This window comes from Drosophila pseudoobscura, chromosome X (assembly GCF_009870125.1).
Source record: "Drosophila pseudoobscura strain MV-25-SWS-2005 chromosome X, UCI_Dpse_MV25, whole genome shotgun sequence".
Taxonomy (NCBI): Eukaryota; Metazoa; Arthropoda; class Insecta; order Diptera; family Drosophilidae; genus Drosophila; species Drosophila pseudoobscura.
The window spans coordinates 5,645,508-5,663,628 of NC_046683.1; the positions used below are offsets into that span (position 1 = coordinate 5,645,508).

The 18,121-nt window shown below is 42.2% G+C and overlaps 1 protein-coding gene across 1 annotated transcript in view; it reads left to right on the top strand.

The window, feature by feature from the left end:
• Positions 1 to 2,345: 2,345 nt before the first annotated feature.
• The window catches only part of LOC6901796 (uncharacterized), a 31,020-nt gene continuing 15,244 nt past the window's right edge, over positions 2,346 to 18,121 (top strand). Inside the window, exons 1-3 of the mRNA XM_033384232.1 lie at positions 2,346 to 2,389; positions 2,727 to 2,783; positions 2,836 to 2,900. The gene's annotated coding sequence lies outside the window, so the exon portion shown is untranslated. The remainder of the gene's footprint in view (positions 2,390 to 2,726; positions 2,784 to 2,835; positions 2,901 to 18,121) is intronic.

Here is an 18,121-nt window from a genome sequence, read left to right on the forward strand (position 1 = left end):
TTCCTTCAGTTTGGCTTGAAAGAACTTTTTAGACTGTCTGTGTTTCTGACAGGCTCAGACTTCTCCGATTTTCTTTTAGCTTTTTAAAAATCTGACTTACCGCTACATGCGTCACTTTTCTGTACAAGCTCATATAGAGGGTACGCGTATACATACATATATAGAATATGAGTATGGCACATGCCATTAAACCTGTGTTCGGTGTCGTGTCAAAGCAAAGAATTTGTAGTCCACCTTCAAGAAATTGTTAATCGCATTGCTCTTTCCCCGTTGATTTATCACGTGTTAACAGAAATGAGTACAATTTAAATTGAAAGACTTCCTGCTTATAACTTCGTCAACGAAAGAAACATACTTCTTCGCCGGGTTTCTTTCTTCTTTATCGACCAATTTCCTATCCACAATACTAAATGCAAAAATTATTCTTCCTTTGATAACCTATAAAACTTGGAAGAAAACCTAAGCTTGGCTCGGTATATCTTTAGGAATAGCAATTGTATCGACACAAATTAAAAATCCTATGAAAGGTCATACAATTCTTCTTTCAACCCATTAATTTTTTTTGGATATCGGCGCTACAGAAGCCGAGAATAAATGATGAAACTGTGCAAAAGTCAATAATGCTTCGTCGAGTCTTTTTTAACAGAACTCAAACTATTCTATCATTCTTTATAGAATATCACGCCAAATTGACGTGTATTTAAGCTTTTTATGTAATGTAAGATTTTTTCGCAATTTTTCCCCCAAAATGTTGTCTTTTAAAACCCAGAAATCATATACATACATATGTCTGCCTAGAAGTGATGTTTTTGAAATCCAAAATATGGTTTCACAACTACTTTTCTCCATTTCAAACGATCTTAATAATTTAATTAGTTCCTCATCGCAAACACACCTCCAAGCCTTTAGAATAAAAACTACCTAAGTCATTTATAGCTTTCTAGAGGTCTTTTTAAACTTCCATTCCAAACTTCCACTTTCACCGAGGCTTTTGATTTCGGTGGATGTCGATGACTTCGAGAAAACCTCTTGCCCTGAAATTTTTGCGGGTTAAAATCCACTTCTGGAGCATTTCCGTCGTCAGGTTGTTGTTTTCTGAGAAGAGTGCCCACTACGAGTTCTGCATAATCTTCATCTGGCAATAAATGTTTCGTTTTTTTCCTGGAAATTAACATCGCCTCAGAGCGAGTGTGATCCGTCCTCAGCATTGCCTTCTAGAGCCTCTAGTAACTATGATATCAAAGGAATCGTAAGCCGCGCTCGTCGCATTCGAATGCACTTCACAGAGTGTTTTTGATGATTTGAAAGTTTTCTCACTGTTCATTTTAATTTTCAATACGCCAAATAAGAGATGACGAAAGAAGAGATCCTAAATCGAAGTGTTAAATCTTAGTGTTGCAGAATTTAAAACACATCCTAAACTGTACAACTATTTACCTAGAATTTCAAAATTAAATATGAATCAAGTAGAGTAAGTAGTCAGTGCATATCTAATTAGCCGCTAGAAACTCAAGGACACGCCACAGGCAAAGTGAACCTGCACCGCCACTTAGCCAGTTCCGACGAAATGGCTACTTGAAGAAGAAATGCGCAGCAAAGGAAAGGAGGCATTGGAAAAGTGCGACACGAAATATCCGAAAGGCCAGCTTCCAGCTTCAGCTGCTGAATATCGTATCTCTGTTAAAGTATTTTCAAATATATTAAATTTAAAAATTATCGTCTAAAATATTTAATTTAAATTTGTAAAATATTTAGTTTAAATTTGAAATATATTCAATTTAAATAGGAAATAAATTCAATTTAAATATGAAAATTTTTAATTTTAAATACGAAATATTGAAGATAAATATTTTCAAAATTAAAGTGAAAGCACTTTTGATTTTTTTTGTGTGTTTCTGGGTGTATGAAAGAGGGTTCAGATTTTCAATGAACTATGAGAGAAAAACTACAACTGTTTGGTTTATCTCCCGTACAAATATTGTTTGCAATAACGATGAAAGTTTTCAAACATGGTGATCCAATTTAGTTTTAGTATTGCAGAGTTTTGTTTTTTTGGACCCCCGACCTTGATCAAGACAATTTTCGGTTGTGGAACTAGCTCTCTTGCAAGCACTTGTAAGCTTGCGAAAACTGTTGAGTCCGACTGCCGCACGAAAACTCTTCGCCAACAAGTGGCTTCGGTGTCTCATGCACCCACGCCCTCCCAACGAAAATATGGGTACGGAGCGGTGCTTGCCTGTCCAATCCGAGCACACGAAAGCTTCCGCCTCGAAAGCTTGCGGCTTCGGTGGCGCTTCGGCACCTAGACTCGGTCACGGCTTCGGGTCATATAAGTATCGGTTCCCAAGGCTCACTGGTTCCAGTTAGCGCCTGAACGTACGTCGAAACGGTTAGTTGGCATCGCACAATCCCCTGAAAGCCAAGACCCCAAAGTGGCAGCAACAGGAACAGCAGGCTCCAGCGCCTAAGCCTAAGTTTGACTGAACGCTAAGAACTGCTGAGGCGAAGAGATCCCGCGGTTATTTGCTGCCACTCTGGGGTCAAGGCTTAAATCTTGGCACTGGAACTGTCATTCTGAAGCATTATTTTTCTTTGTCTTTTCTGTGGTAGAGGGCAGTGCCCACGAATCGTTTCGAGTCCTGTTAAAAAGATTCAAAAAGTGCAAAAACAAATTTTTTTCTATGTTGAATTTAACTCTTTTTTTTGTCTTTTTACTGTTATTCCAGTCAGCACCAAAGTTATAGAAAAGAAAAAATCAAAAAAGCTAACTCAAATCATCAAAGGTAAGAATTTTGAGTAAACTCCCAAACAAATCTGATTGGGTAATTGATCCAGATCTTTGAACGCGAACTTGAACTTCAAAATCAACCATATCGAGTTCGCCGAACTGAAGAACACAGGTGAGTGTGGCAGAGATTTTTTAAGAGCAGTTTCTGTTGTAATCAGTAGTTGGTGTTAAGATTTGAAGTAGTTAATGTTTTTGTTATTACTTTTATCATTATAATTATAGTTTTTACTAGTCCCTTAAAATAAGAAGATGACGATCGCGATTAGAGTAGATGATGAGTACACGAGCAGATCCCAATTGATGAAAATAGTTCAATATAATATTTAAAGCTGGCCGTTCCAAAACCTGCTTTCCTTTACTGTGCATTGGTTTTTCGAGCAGTGTCTGTTCGAGTATTCTTCAGATTCATTTGCACTATTTGAGTGTTTCCTTTTGGTTTCCCCAGCCCACCTGCAAATCCTTTACTGACTTTTGCGGTTTTCATTTAATTTGTGGTCCAATAAGCAGAGGCCATTTCGTCCGAAATGGCCAAGGGGAGGTGCAGAGGTGCCCTCACCACCTCAGTGCCTGTGGCGTGTTTTTGAGTATTGCGTTGGCTCCACTTGGCCCTGGCTGCCTCTTGTTTTGATTGTGCCCGACAGTCGTCTTGGTTCGCTCGATACGCCTTTTGTTAGATCCCGAAGATCTAAGACCTTTCCAGCGCGTAGATAAGTAGCTTAAAAGATTTGGATGCTCTGGTCCAGTTCAAAAGAAAATAAAGAAATTATCGCCTCCTTCTAGATGTTACACACATCTACTTTCAACACAAATCTCTAAGTACCGGGTATAAAAAGGCAATGGTATGGTATTGAAACGGAGTCTGCAGGTGGGAGTCCTTGTTTGTTTTTTTCGAAAGTTTCACTTTCTTTTAGCTGCTTGCCTCGGTCAGGGTGTCTCTCCTTCATATCGATCTATTTCATATGTGATCTAGTTTTTTTTGGATAGGAATAACTAAAAGTACTTGTTGTATTTTCTGATGCGAGGTAGTGCAATTAGATTGGAGCTCTAAATTTCTGTTCTTGAAAAAATGTTCTACCATTTTTGGCTCAATCATGTCTTACTTCAGTTCTACGTGCAGAAACCGTTGAGTGTTTAATTCGATAGGGTTTATGGGATTCTAATTAGGGACTCCTAATACAAAATAATTTTGCTCATTCTAGCTAGATTTTTATAAAGATTTAGAGTAGGAATAATATGTGTGTAGCTTTCCGTCAATCGCCAACATTTTCCCCCAAAAGTAGTATTTTCTTTTCTTGTTGGCTCTTTTTGATTGAAATTCACGATATTTTGCCTCTGGACATATGTATTCTATTAGGCTTGAGTTTTACTAACAAATAGGCTGGTGAAACTAGATGGTCACCTTAAGGGAAAAGCAGGCAGTCTGAGTAGGAAAAATATATTGATTTTTATGTCCACCGTGGTTTCGGTTGGACTATTGCACTATTAATCGTATGATTTATTTGTTTATATTCAAATGCGTTTTTAAACATACATTTTTTTGTTTTTTTGCATGCCTGTTGTAGTATAAACTATGATATTAATTTCGAATGTTCCTCCTTTGAATTGTGCCAGTAGAGGTATGCTTGCGATTGCTTATTTGGCGTAACTTCTTGTCTATCCACATATTACATACATATATAACTTGTTTGCTTTACTTTTGATAAGCTGTATTGATTTTATCGCTCAACGAGGAAGGTCTTTTTTTTTGGTACCGCTCTCACTCTGTTCATTTCGTCTGCCACATTTCATTTTTAATAAAGAGGTGTATCAGAGCAAGCAGAAGTAATGCCTCAGAGCAAGCAGTGGAAATGTGCAGTAGGCAGTAGATGGTTATTCCACTGCTTTAACTGGAGTTTCGCCTGCTTACCTAAGTGATTCGTTAGACACAAGTCTGATGGCATTTCAGCTTCAACTTCAACTTCATAATTTTCCTTTTCTGCGTGTTGGCCAAACTCATATTCACGGGATTTACTCCTCATATACTCATACATTTGCCTGAAAATGTCCTCCGGTAAAGCCTTCGACCTCCTCTCAAAGAGTCGCATTGACCCCCTCGGCACTTTCCGTTTGGGCCCCTTTTGATGAACGCCAGAGGATGCGTAGTATGCAACGGTCCAGAAATGTAATGAGAAATGAGCGATTTTGCCACAGGTGAACTGGCCACACGCGTGGTAGAGCCAGTGCCCCGGGCCCACGTATGTATGTACATACATATATTCCCAGCCATAAACCATGAAGGTCACTTTGGGGCTGTTGTGCACTTTTTTTGGCTTCGTTCTACGGTTCGTGGAACGGGGCCGTGATGTAGGATGGTCATAAAAACAAATGATAAATTGCTCAATCAGGATGAAGTTTATTGAAAGTGTATCGATAACGATTCTAATTGATAGTTGAACTGATTATGGCGCACGTATTAATGCTTGCATGAAACGACTCAACAATACCTATAGATATCTCTAAATAATGATTGAACCTTTTCAATTTGGGAGTTTTTGAAAGCCAATACTTTTGATAAATTTTCAGATTAGTAGATAGTTTCCTCCACATATGTATTTCCATCCTATAGTTGCCACTTAGATCTAGATTTCCAGACGAAAATTTGATCGAATTGGATAGCTTTTATTACTCATAGTTCAAGTAAAATTTTCTAAATATTTTAGAGCTAATTTTATAATATATTTAAACCTCTCGATTAATTCAGTAATATAACCATACATATAATCAATTTTGAGATTTTAATATTCAAATAGTTTTGCTTCTTTGAATAGGACTACTATATTACAAATAAAATAAAATAACCAATAAAACCATTAACCAAAAAACGTACAATAAATACGATTAAACAGATGCAAACCATTTGTTCAGTAGATCACAGAAGAAAACTCAGTTTCTTCACAATAGAATGCATGAATAGTTTGATTTTACTCATAACTTTGGTTTTAGAAACCGTATTTAAGCAATAATTAATTTATCGTATAGCTACAGAAGCCTTAGTTACAGAAGAGTAACTAAAAATACAGTGCAATTTCGACGAATACATACAATACAGACAAAATGCCTGAGACCAGCTTTCGAGAAAGCTAACTAGTTTTTGCACACTTGAAACGTATCCAAAGTATATATACATATATATTTTTTTTGTAATAAATATAGGAAGAACCAGTCGTGCCTTTGAGTACTGGGTTCACAAATCAGGGGACCTACCTAGTAATATAAATATACTTTTACTTGTACCAGTACCAGTAATATCTGCGGTAGTTTCAGACTAATTGTGGTCTTCCCATGAGAAGCCCACTCAGCCACAAGTATGCACATGTGGGTGTTGCACTGCACTGAGGGGCATCTCACTTTCTGGCTTTCCGACTGCCTGTCTTTCTGATTACTCGTAAATGTTTTTGTTTTCAATTTCTGTTGGAAAATTTATTGTGCTTGAGGCTTCTGCGAAAAGTCAGAGAGAAAATTTGGCCGGGAGGAGTCTGTGGCGGTGTTGAGGTTTTTCTTTGTGCAGCACAAGCATAAATGTGTATTTTATATGCTAATGCGTGTGAAATCCTTCAAATCCTGTCTGCATGCGCGTGGGTGCACGCACACAAATGCAATTTTAAATTTTTGGTTTGCAGCTAGAGCTCAGATATCAAATCTTGTTTCTGCGTGTGCGTTAAGCTCCATTTCCCTGTAGTGACATACGAGAAATATATCCAAATAGAGCAAGCAAGGGATGGCATTAAATACCCTTGAATTACAGGTAGTTAGGTGTTTAGGTAGCTAGGTACAAGTATCTCCGATTTAGAGCTATACAAGGGGTTACTATACCTTAATATACCTGATGTGATAATCTGCTCTGATAATCACTCATTCCTGCCTGTCACAGATCTGGGCAAATTGAACGAATAATACCCCCGAAGCACCGTGAGAATGAGGGTATTAAACGGCAAGAAACCGACTTAGTCACTCCCCCACTAACGCCTCTCGCTGGCAACAAGGCAGCACACTGAAATGAGATAAATGAGCCAATTTGACTTTGCGTGCGTGCCCCGGCGTTTCCCCCCTATGACTCTACCCCCAAACGTACCTGCTTTTCTTTTATTTTCTTTTTTCTCTCTGTGTCATTCCCGTCTAGCTTTTCCAAATCCTATCCATGTGCATTCCAGTCAAGCGTCAGAAAGATGCGATGGATTGGGTGCTTATCGGGGGGGCATTTACTTTCTGAGGTCGTGGGAATATGCCAATATTTTGGCTAGAAAATAATTGATTTGGCAACTCGGATCGAAACACATAAGCCGTGGAATTTTGTAGTCCTATTCCCTCCTAGACAAGTCTGTCGTCCAGAGTGCTCTCCACTCTTTTGGCTGTTGGTTGGCTTTATAATTTATAATTCCCTGTCTATTCCCACTCCAAGCTTCTGCCTGCTGTCTTGCTTTGGTTCACACAATTTCTGATGCATGCACTGCTTATTGTTGTTCCTGCCTGTCTGTGCGGGCGCGTTCATGTGTGCTCTTGTTGAGCACCTACCGCCCCCTGGCCCTACCGTAGTCTGGGAGCGTGCTGCTGCTGCTGCTGCAGCAAAAAGAACAAAGCAGAAATAAGAAAAATTCAACTCGAGTCAACTCAAAAAGCCATTAAGGCGTGGAAGTCAATGCACTCGAGGGATGGCGGCGGACAGATGGCTTGAAGGGCCAAACGGTTACAGGAAAGAGTAGATCGGAAGAGGAATAGAAGTGGACAGTTGGCAGAGGGTCAGAGGCTTGCTTTTGGAGAATTATTGACATTTGAATTGACTTTTAGCGCGTGATACGGCCTCTGTTTCGTGCTGACCCTCCGAGCGCTGGAAAGTATGCTAGAAATTTTGCAAAAGGTGCCTTTTGCCTTTCTGGTTTGCTGAACCTCCCCCCGTTCATTAGGTTGGTATTTTTCCTGCTGCTGCTGCTCCTGCTGCTTCTGCTTCCTGCTGATGGTCCACGCCTCCACAATTTCTGACTCCAGGTTTTCCCTCTCGTGCTGCTGCTGCTCTTGTTATTCCCTTTGTTGTTCCATACGTTGTCCTCCTGTTGGTCTTGCTCTGAATTCGCTTGTACTGCCAACCACTCCCTCTGCTCTTCTCTACGAGTATCCTTCTTGCATTGCTCCCTGCTTTCCTCCAGTTATTTATCAGTTATTTCTCATAATATTCTGATTTCCCGTCAATTTAATCACGTGATATTTATTTTTTATTTTTTTAATCATCCGGAAAGTCCTTCCTGAAGTTCCCCCTGGGAAGCCTTGGTTTCATTTGCCTGTTTCTTCTTTATTGATCCCATATTTATCGATTCGCAATCAATCAACAACAATCAACGGGTGCTCCCTACCCACCCCTTCTGCGCCTTGGCTATTTCCGCTTGTCCGGATCTCGTCACTGTTTCTGTCGCATTCGCGGTCGCAGCTGCCCCTCCGGCTATTGTTCGCCATAATTAATCGGGGGCAAACGGCGTATAATTAATAAGCCCAATCAACACCCATGCCATGCTACGCGATGCAGTGCAGTTAGATTCAATTAAATTGAGCTTAATTGAATATGGCTCTAATCGGCCGGTCCTGCGTCGCAGAGCCCAAATTGGAATCTCTAGCAGGTGTCCCCACCCAGATAAGACCCTCTATTGTCTTTACTAATCCAAAATGAATGAAATTTGCCTTGAGATCACCAGCCCCAGCGCCCTCTTCAGGTACTACAATGCTCCTCCTCAAAGTTAAGGCATATTCGTATGCCTTTCATAAAAGAGCAATACCAGCAACTAACAGACCATATGAGTCGCATAACTCGTCAAGTATGGCAGACCATAGATAGGAAGCGCACCTCTGGGCTCTGCAAACTAGGCAGAAAAAGGTGCAGCGTAGACATAAGCTCCCTCACAGGACATTGGCCAATAGGCACCCACGCTAACTGGCTGGAGAGACGAGGAAGAGGAGGACACAGTAGAACACCCTGTTCCAGCTCCTGTCCAGCTCTCAGCAGAAGAAGGCTACCACACTGGGGTTCAGATGGGTTCAGAGATGTTTACACTATCTCCCAGGAAGATCTTTGTAAGACCATCTGGGTGGGATAATTGCTGACATTAAGGAAAGATCCCAAGCGGTATCACAACGAGCGAGCCCGGCAACCGACTCTACCTAACCTAACCTTCGAGAAGAGTATGGTAGGGAAATGGCCACAAAGGGATACAAATATGGGGAAATGAGAGGAGAAAGAAAGCTGCAGCTGTCAGGGGGGGGTGGTGGTGGAGTGATTAGAGAAGAGTTGCGGCGAAAATGTTTGGAAAAGGCTAGACAAGAGCATGGTTAGAGCAGATATGCGTATGTCTGTCTGGAAGCATACATACGTCAGTGGCACGGCTAGAAACACTCATATTTATGTATGTGTCATGGCCCCCAGAGATACATAATACACATATACGAGTATATTTGAGAGTGGATAATTCTTAAAGGAGATTTGTGACACAAGAGGGATGAGAAGGGAGGGCAATGTTAGGAGAACAGATGGGAGGAGAGTGGACAGGGGTCTGGGTCTCAGGGATTCCAAAATGGATGACAGCACGGAGAAAGAGTTATGACCGCAATAACCGCAATCATCAGAGGCATGTATGATGTAGGAAAATATTTTCCACACTACTGCCAGGCAGAGAAGACAACAAAAGGTTGGCTTGTTTAAAGACTGGAATTCAGAGCTAACGGGCTTGGGGGAAACCAATTCCAAACTAGTAACTGCTCGATAGCCGTTTCATGGCAGCCTTCGAACCGCATTTGTCGGAGAAATGAAAGCACATTTAGGGCGTCTCTAAGTGGAGCATCCCCTTTTGATGGTATTTCACGCGAGTAACGGACAGTGTGCAATGGTATCTCAACGCCGAAATGAGCAGTTTGGCTGATAAATGCCTTTCATATCTGCAAACACAACAATCTCGGTGCTCCGTGACAGCCATCATCCATTGGCTTGTTGCGAGGTCTGGGGAGGGTTTGCAAAAAATGAGAGCCACCTCATTTAAATTAGGATCTTTCACGCTGCACTACACTCTTATTAGTTGTGACAGTTGCGATTCATTAGAATTGAAACGTGAAAATGAAATAACACAACATTCTGCAGTTCTCCGAATACTCAGTGGGCTGTGACGGCCGTGCAAGTGAGTTGCAATGACAGCCGCCGGCCGGAAAGATTTGCATTTGTTGGTCAACAAATCACATTTTAATTGGCACAAGTAGACATGTGCAAAATTCTTCGGAAAATTAATCAAAATCGAATTTCGAAAATATTTATTTGATGAAGCGAACAACAAATCTGGATAATAATCCAATGGCCATGTACATTCCAGCAAAATATTCGTTCGCATGGCAGGGGAGGCTTTGACAATATATTACCTTTATCTATATCCGACTCTCGCAACCCTTAGCTCCCCCTCACTGTTCCCTTTTAAAGGAAAGCTCAAAAGGAATGCCAAATCTCTGAAAGTTCGACCGCATTCAATGCTTCTTTTGAACCTGAAACTATCGTAAATATCTAAGCTGTTAATGGCTTAACAAGTAAATCGAACATTCAATCAGTGCCTTGTAAAAGTATTAGCTACGATTACAATTTCTGCGAATGAGTACAAAGAATATGCATATTTCTCTTTGCTTCCTTGTACATTTCTTTGCAAGTCCTTTGCTGGATACTGCTTTTCACTGCAATGGGACACTGCTTCTCCTAATACAAAGTGGACTGCTTGTTAGCCAAATGAAAGACCTGGATTTTCTCAGTCGAATATTCCCACCTGACTGCGGAAAACGGTCGAAATAGGAGTAGGTTTTCAGGCATAGCCACGCGAAATTGACCATGATTATGATGTCGGTGTTAGTCGGTGTGGCGGCAGCAAATAATGACAATAAATCTCTGGCTTATCTAGTTGTCGACACAGGTGGTTCCTGTTGCACTAGCCATTAATCCAGACGCAGTTTATTCACTTGTGGCACTTTGTTGTGGCGAATAAACAATCAAATATGGCTTTTCGTTATGTTCTGATTTAAATTCGATTTCAGAGGCCTGATTGCTGTTGATATAGCAGCAAATTTAGCAAATATTTATTTAGTCATTTTATGCAAATTCAGCACGTATGACGCTCGGAAGTGGCCTATTGAAACTTTGGACATTTTTTACTGCCCCACGACAATTTGATTATTTTAAAACATCCGTCTAAACCAGCGGAACGGTCGGCAAGGCCTGAGTCCACTAACACATGTAACAAATAAACTTTCTTTTACGCCACTGCACAACATGTGATTGTGTGTGTGTGTGTGTGTGCGCGCATGCCGGCGCGCCGGTCTAAACTAATTAAAAACAAGTTATTTTTCCGTATACATACATCTGCCGGTGCCTGTGCCCGGGACTGCGCCTATGTGACTCTTTCTCCCCGACCGTGTCGACTCAAGATCCCTGTTGTTGTGGGGCAGTAGGGTCATCAGGAAATGCAGCACGAAACAAACACAGAATCATCCTTCATACGCGACACGTTGACAGGACGAGGGTATACTGCGTCGGGCGTCTGTTTCTTTGTTTTCTATTGCGGAATCCACGTAAACAGAAGGATTCGGAGTGTAACATGTGGATAAGTATGCAGAAACCTTGAAAAAATGTGCGTACCAAGTGCTTCCTCACTCTTTCACTATTTCTATAGATTTGAAGGCTCATAAATTTCATAATAATTGAACAACCATTCTGTTGAATCTCTGCCCTTTCGTGGTTTCTGAGTAGCGGGTAAGCACTCGCACCTGTGTACTTGTTTTTCTGGCAATTGGCTTTTGGTGAGATTATCATTTGGAGTTTATTGTGCAGCTTCACCTCCGGCCTAACGCCTCTCAAAAAAACATATCGATTTGGTGTAATCAAGTAGTGTTTACACTGTACATATATCGGCTCCTATGGCCTGTCTCTCGATTCCCAGACAAAACGAAAATGGAAATCCATAATTTATACAAATATATATAATTGGCATCAATGGGGAGATTTTTTGATGGGTCAACCAATGGGAATGGGGCTGCTGAAAGAATTGAAAGCAGTGCACACGAAAGTGCCGAGTGCAAAGAGCGAGTAGATAAAGCAGCGTGTAGTACTCTTTGCTTTCATTTAGTTGAAGAAATTTCCATTATGTTGATGAAAAGTGATTGGATGGGACATAAGTGTTCGGTGAGCACAATGCATTTAATCTCTATCGTCAGCAAAAATCAGACACGACTTAAGGGCATACTTAATATAATTTGAATGACTGTATGGTTACCTTAGAAACAATCACACTTTTACGCTGGACCTGTCCCTGTCCCTGTACTTTATTTATTATTTTATGTGGCAGCTTCCCAGCAGTACTCCGAGAGCTTCCACACTTTGTTTACCTATCCGCAGCCCACTCTAGGAAGCGGTCCGTGCAGCCTCTTTGGTCCTGCAATTCCTGAACATAATATAAACGAGTGGAGCCGCGAAGCGCCGCAAAGCTACTGCTAAAGTGCAACGCGGCTGTTGTGGCTGTTCCCGCTCCCGGTTCCCCATTCCCGATTCACGCTATGAAATGATATTGCACAGGCCAGGTGGCTGGGCTGGCTGTGGCTGTGGATGCGGCTGTGGCTGTGGGAAAGGGGACTGACTACAAATGAAGTGGCACGCCAGTCTGACAGTCGCTTGAATTATTTCCGTCTGCCATCGCAACGGCCCCCCCCGGTCATGCAAGACGACGATGACTTGCTCCATCACAGCTGAAGTGGAGGCTTTATTTGGCGCCCGCTCTATCGTGCGACTCAATTTTAATTAAAAATATTTTGCCATTGACATATTCGCCCAACAAAACCTTTTGACTGCTTATGCAGGGGGTCCGTAAAGCTAAGCTTCAGTGCAGTTCATTACTACGTTACTTCGTGTGTCCGCACAATTAGCATCCTGGTCGACTATTGTCTGAAGATTATACTCCTGTAAATATTTTTTCAACAGCAATAAAGAGCAGCAAATTGTGGGGTCGGTGGGTCATTTGTTGTGAGTGATTGGTACTCATAGCATCATAGACCAATTAAATCTGATAAAACTCTCAGTGAATAGTTTTTCTTGTACACAAAAGATAGATTTTTGTGTTATTTCTTAGTACAAATCGTCCTTCCAGTTGGCTTTAATTTCTGATTCGCTTTGATTGACTCATTTGAGGAATATACAGCTTTGAGTGTTCTGTGTTCTGTTCCATCTTCGGTGCATGCCACAGCTGGGGACTGTTCCTGTGTAAAATAGGAATTTGCTGCAATAACCCAAAGGCGTACAGAAAGAGACCACAAAGGCGTAAGGGGAAAATGTAATGAACAATTGACTGAGATGATGAATATATTTTTTAAATGCAAAGGATATTCGTACGAAAGATGTTCGCGCAATGAGAGGCAGTGATGCCAAAGGGCATTCAAGGATGTGTGGCAACCGGTGGAGCGCGACTGCCGGCGACCACTGCGGTGGAGCTGAACGGAAGGGTCATTACAATTATTCTTGGCGAAGCCATTCAAGCCCAATGACCAGCCGCCATCTCCAGTGGAGCAAATGCGGTATGCATGTGTCCAATTAAAATTAGACGCATCTTAGTGGGCGCCCTCCCTCCGACTTGGACTCGGTCTCGGTCGCGGTCGCGGTCTCTGTCTCGGTCTCCGAGTCGCTGCGAGTAGTGGCTTTTGAAGCATCAACTATTATTGGGAATGGGGCCCAATTAGCGTCTGATTAATTATCGTCCATGGAACGGGAACGGGACGGGTACGGGCACGGGTAGGGGGGTACGAGTGCGGGGCCGGGCGCAATGGTGTGATGTGGCATGGAAATGCTTTCACAGCTGAACAGGTGGATCGCTACAGAGATATTAATTCCTAGAGTTCTCTCATGCGCACAAGGCGAATGTGTGGGCTGGTGCGTGGGTTAGCAAAACATATACGATGTAAACCCTTCAGAGTCCAGCTCGAAATGAGCGCAGGTTCAAATTCAGTTGCAAATATACTTGGCTTCCAGCATCCATCTCCACCTCCTCGACAATAGCCTGTGGAACATGGAGGTCTTAGCTCAGTGAGAGACAACTATATTGCCCACAAGCCTGGGTCCTTCCAATCCGATTTGAATTTTAATTCCCATAATTTTTGCCCCCACACACAGAGACATTCAGTGGCTCTAATTAGTGCTTATGTGATTTGGTACACGTGTCTTGGGATGTATTTAAATCTTCTTTGGCCACATCGGCTTAGAGCGCATGCAGTCTTAATTATCCGTTTAAAAAAGATCCAATTAGTAGGGAAAATCGCTGTAGGCTTTAAGCAAAGTCTAGAGGATGGATTGCTTTATAGTTCACAACAGACCAGACTTCAAGACTTCAGGCAGCTCGGTGCTCAGTATTGAATTGTTATTTCGAAAGTGCTTTGATTTGGTGCCAACAATTACAGTGCCTGCTCAATGTCTTTTATGTCCATTCTTGCAATTGCAATTATTCAATTAATGTGAAATTTATTCAAATTTAGTTTGTTAGTCATCAATTGACGCTCGGATCGGGTTCGGTTCCAAGGGCTTAGAAAGCAGTTGCTTCTGCTCCTGCGAAGGATGAGGCTTGAATGAGGGGAGGGAAGGGATTGGATGGGAACTAAGCTGCCAACTTTTGTTCATACCTCCAAAGACTGTTGTCGTACAACTCTTGCCCTTGCCTCCCCCCCTCCCCACGAAACAAAACCAGTAAAATGAGAGACAAACAACTCATCAGAGAGCTCCTCGCCGTTATCCTTTTGCTGCGTTTATACCCAGCTTTCGGAGCGTATACCGTGTATACAATAAATTAAACACAAATACGAGTAATCGGATCAATTTAATCTGAATATTATTTGTTAAGCTTTCAGTGAGAATAGTTTATGGATTGGATAGGGAAGCATTTAAAATTTATAAGGAGCTCTCTCTCTCTCTCTCATCTCTCAATCTCTCTTGGAATGTCCCCATTCATTATTTTCATCGCATTTTATTCACTTTTCGTGGCCCTTTTCGCATCTTACGTTCACTTTTGCCACATCATGTGTTTTAAAGTTGTGCTAATCAAATTCCAGGCGCCTTTTTATTCACTTTTGTCCCTTCCATGTCTTTGCCGTACTTTTGTGTTTGTTTTTCTTTCTTTTCTTTTCTTACAACATATTTTCTTGGTGTTTTTGATGTATTTTCTGTGTTTGATGTATTTGATGTTGTTGTTTGGTGGCAAGTCCAAATGCCACTTTATCTGCCCCTTTGCCCTTGCCTTCCCCATGACAAAAAAAAACCCGCTGTCTGGCCCCGTCCTTTCCCGTCCTGGATTTGGGTCAGTGTGGCATAAATTATCAGCATCAGCCGTCGGCCAGAGGCCATCTGTCCCAAAGAGCAACCATGTCGTGACCTATGCAAACAATCACGGAAAGAGAAAGAGAGCCAGAGCCAGAACCAGAACCGGAACCGGAAACGGAGAGACGGGGCACAAAGTCAAGTGATCCAAAAGGAAACAGAAGCCAAAGGAACAGCAACAGCAACAGAAACTATCGAAGCAACTTTCAACTTAAACTGTCAACTATCGCATCAACATGTTGGCAGCTCCCCAGTGTTGTGCACACACAGAAAGGTCTTCGAGTGCTGTGAAATTACTCAAGGCTGGAGCGGAGGTGTACCGAAAAAAGAGAGGCCCGGAAGGCTAGAGTTGATTACAAAACATGAAATAACACACTGACACACATTTGTATGTAAGTAGTATACGTATGCACATGCAGTGGAAGGGGTGTAATCGTACACATACATACTATTTCGATTTATTAGATTTTATCGCACGAGAGTAAATACGAGGCGGATACCTTGAACGCCAAAGCGCCTTCCTCCAATGCTTATATGCTTAGTGGGACTTGCATTTGGTTTGCTAATTAAAAGGTCCACAAATGATATGATGAAGGGCTTGCATGCGCGCATTTGTATGTGTGTCATGCCACACGTCCTCTTGACAAAGGTGCAGGAGTAGAGCAGGTGAAGCGGCTGCCCTTGTTTTGCGGCACCACTCTTACGAGGGCACTAAACGCTTAAAACGTTTAGCAAAGCCAGACAAACAGGTCCCCCGCTAACCATCCGCCAGCTGCCAGCTGGCAATCTCTACCCCCATCACTGTGTCCGCAACTTTTTAATAAGCTTGACGCCAGCGGAGAGTCTGGGGCAGCAGGTCTCCACTTGACATGGTTGGGCTTGGGGCTGACGAACGAAGAAAGAATATTATATACACACACATAGAGAGGAAAAGGGAAAGAGAGAGGGAGAGAGAGAGAGACTTCCGCTAGGGCCCCACTAATTGGCAGGGGGCGCGGATGTTTAGGAATTGTAGGGACTGGGGCCGGTGCCCATAGAAACCCTTGCGCCTCCCCCATTGCAAATTGGCAAATTAGCTCAGGGGGTATCACTATGGAAATTAAAGTGTTGTGCCACATCGTAAAGATGATCGGGTGACTCTCACACACTCGAACCATTGCTAAGCAAATCCTGACAAGCCTTTTTCCACAACGGACGCCTGCACCACCAAGTCGGGTCAACAGCCTGACCTTTGTTGGGGGTGTCCGGAATTCTGTGGTGCTGCCGCCTGTCTAGACTGTACTGCACTCGGCCACGCCCTCATGGCTTACCACATATTGAAGTCGTTAGGGAGGGAAAGCCCTCCTCCCAGGGCTGTCACATGTGCACGGGAGGAGGTGCAGAGGAGGTGTATGTAAGCCGAAAGCAAAGCTGATTTGGTGTCATTACTCTGGCGTCACTTTACACAGTCTTCCGCTACTTTTCCCTTCTGCAGGATTTTCCCCACAAGCGCAACAGTTTGCCATCTTTTTCCCTATTTACTCGTATTTTTCACTTTTTTTCCTCTATGAATTCATTATCCTTTTCCCCACATTCTAGCCTTATTTACCACCCTCTCTGCACCTGGCACTGCATTTTTTACATAGTCTAATTATTTACTCTATTACGCTCTCCTCCCTACATTTCAACTATTTAAAATTCCGACGTTTTTCCAGTTTTTAATGTATGCTTATGCTCTATCCTTTCGTTCCTTTACTATCTCATTTAGCATAAACATTTTTTCCATCCCATTCCCTTTTCGCTTCACTTCTCGCTCGTGGAATTTTTTCTTCTACATAAATGATTGTCGCATTGAATTTCAGTATCACCTTGATCCTTGCCATCATATCGCTCTCGTATCTACCACTAAACATCCAAATTGAACATTTACCATTCCCATTTCGTTCCTTCGTTCCTCTATTGAAACACTGATAAGTTTCCGTCCCGTTCCCATTTGGATGTATGGATTTCAATCCAAGTCAATCCATACCAGAAACAAATTTGAATCATTTGTATTCATTAAAATAACAAATCCATTCCAGAATATTCCTCCATGCAATCAGTTTCTCTAAAGGATGGTTTTATGCGGGGAGAGTTCGTCAAATAAACGGCATAAACAATTTACCTTTCGACAGTGATTTCCATTCCACATAATAAAAAGAGTCTTGTTGAGGGTTACCAAATTAGTTTTCTAATATTGCAAACCGGAAATGGGAAGCCATACTATTTACCTGTTTGTGGTGCGATGGCCCTTCTACTACTACTTCTGGGTGTATTTGCGTCTAGAGCGAATTATGCATATATGCAGGTATGAATGCACATATGTATGCCTATATGTATGTAAATTTGAATGTAAAGCACTAGTGCATACCTCCAGCCCCCCTGCCTTTAGCTTCGAAAGTATCGGGCGCTCTGATAACTTTTCAAGTTTATTGGAAAAAAAATGATGGAACCCGTAGAGAATGCGAGACTGAGTCGGACACCAAATGGTGCTCCCCCTCAGCCGTTCACGAACGGTTTGAACGGTTTCCCTTTGCACTCTCGTTTTTTTCAAAAGGGTTGAACCAAAAATCTCATAAAACCGGTCGAACGAGGCAGAGTTTGTGTGTGTGAGAGGGAGAGAACGGGGTGGAACTTTGAAAAAACAAACACACTTTTAGCAGTGTGATATCACAGGAGTCTGTAAACAAAATGTAGTGACTCTAGCTTGTGTAGTCTATGAGAAAAAGGGGTCAAACAAGACGAACGGACAAACAGACGTGTTTATATCGACTCGGCTATTGCTGCTGATCAACAATATATACTTTATGGGGTCGGAAACGCTTCCTTCTGGGTGTTACACATCCACACTCCTGTGATATCGGACCTTGACACACCCCCTTCCGCCCCCGCAAAGGACGAACATCTAGGGCATCCACAAA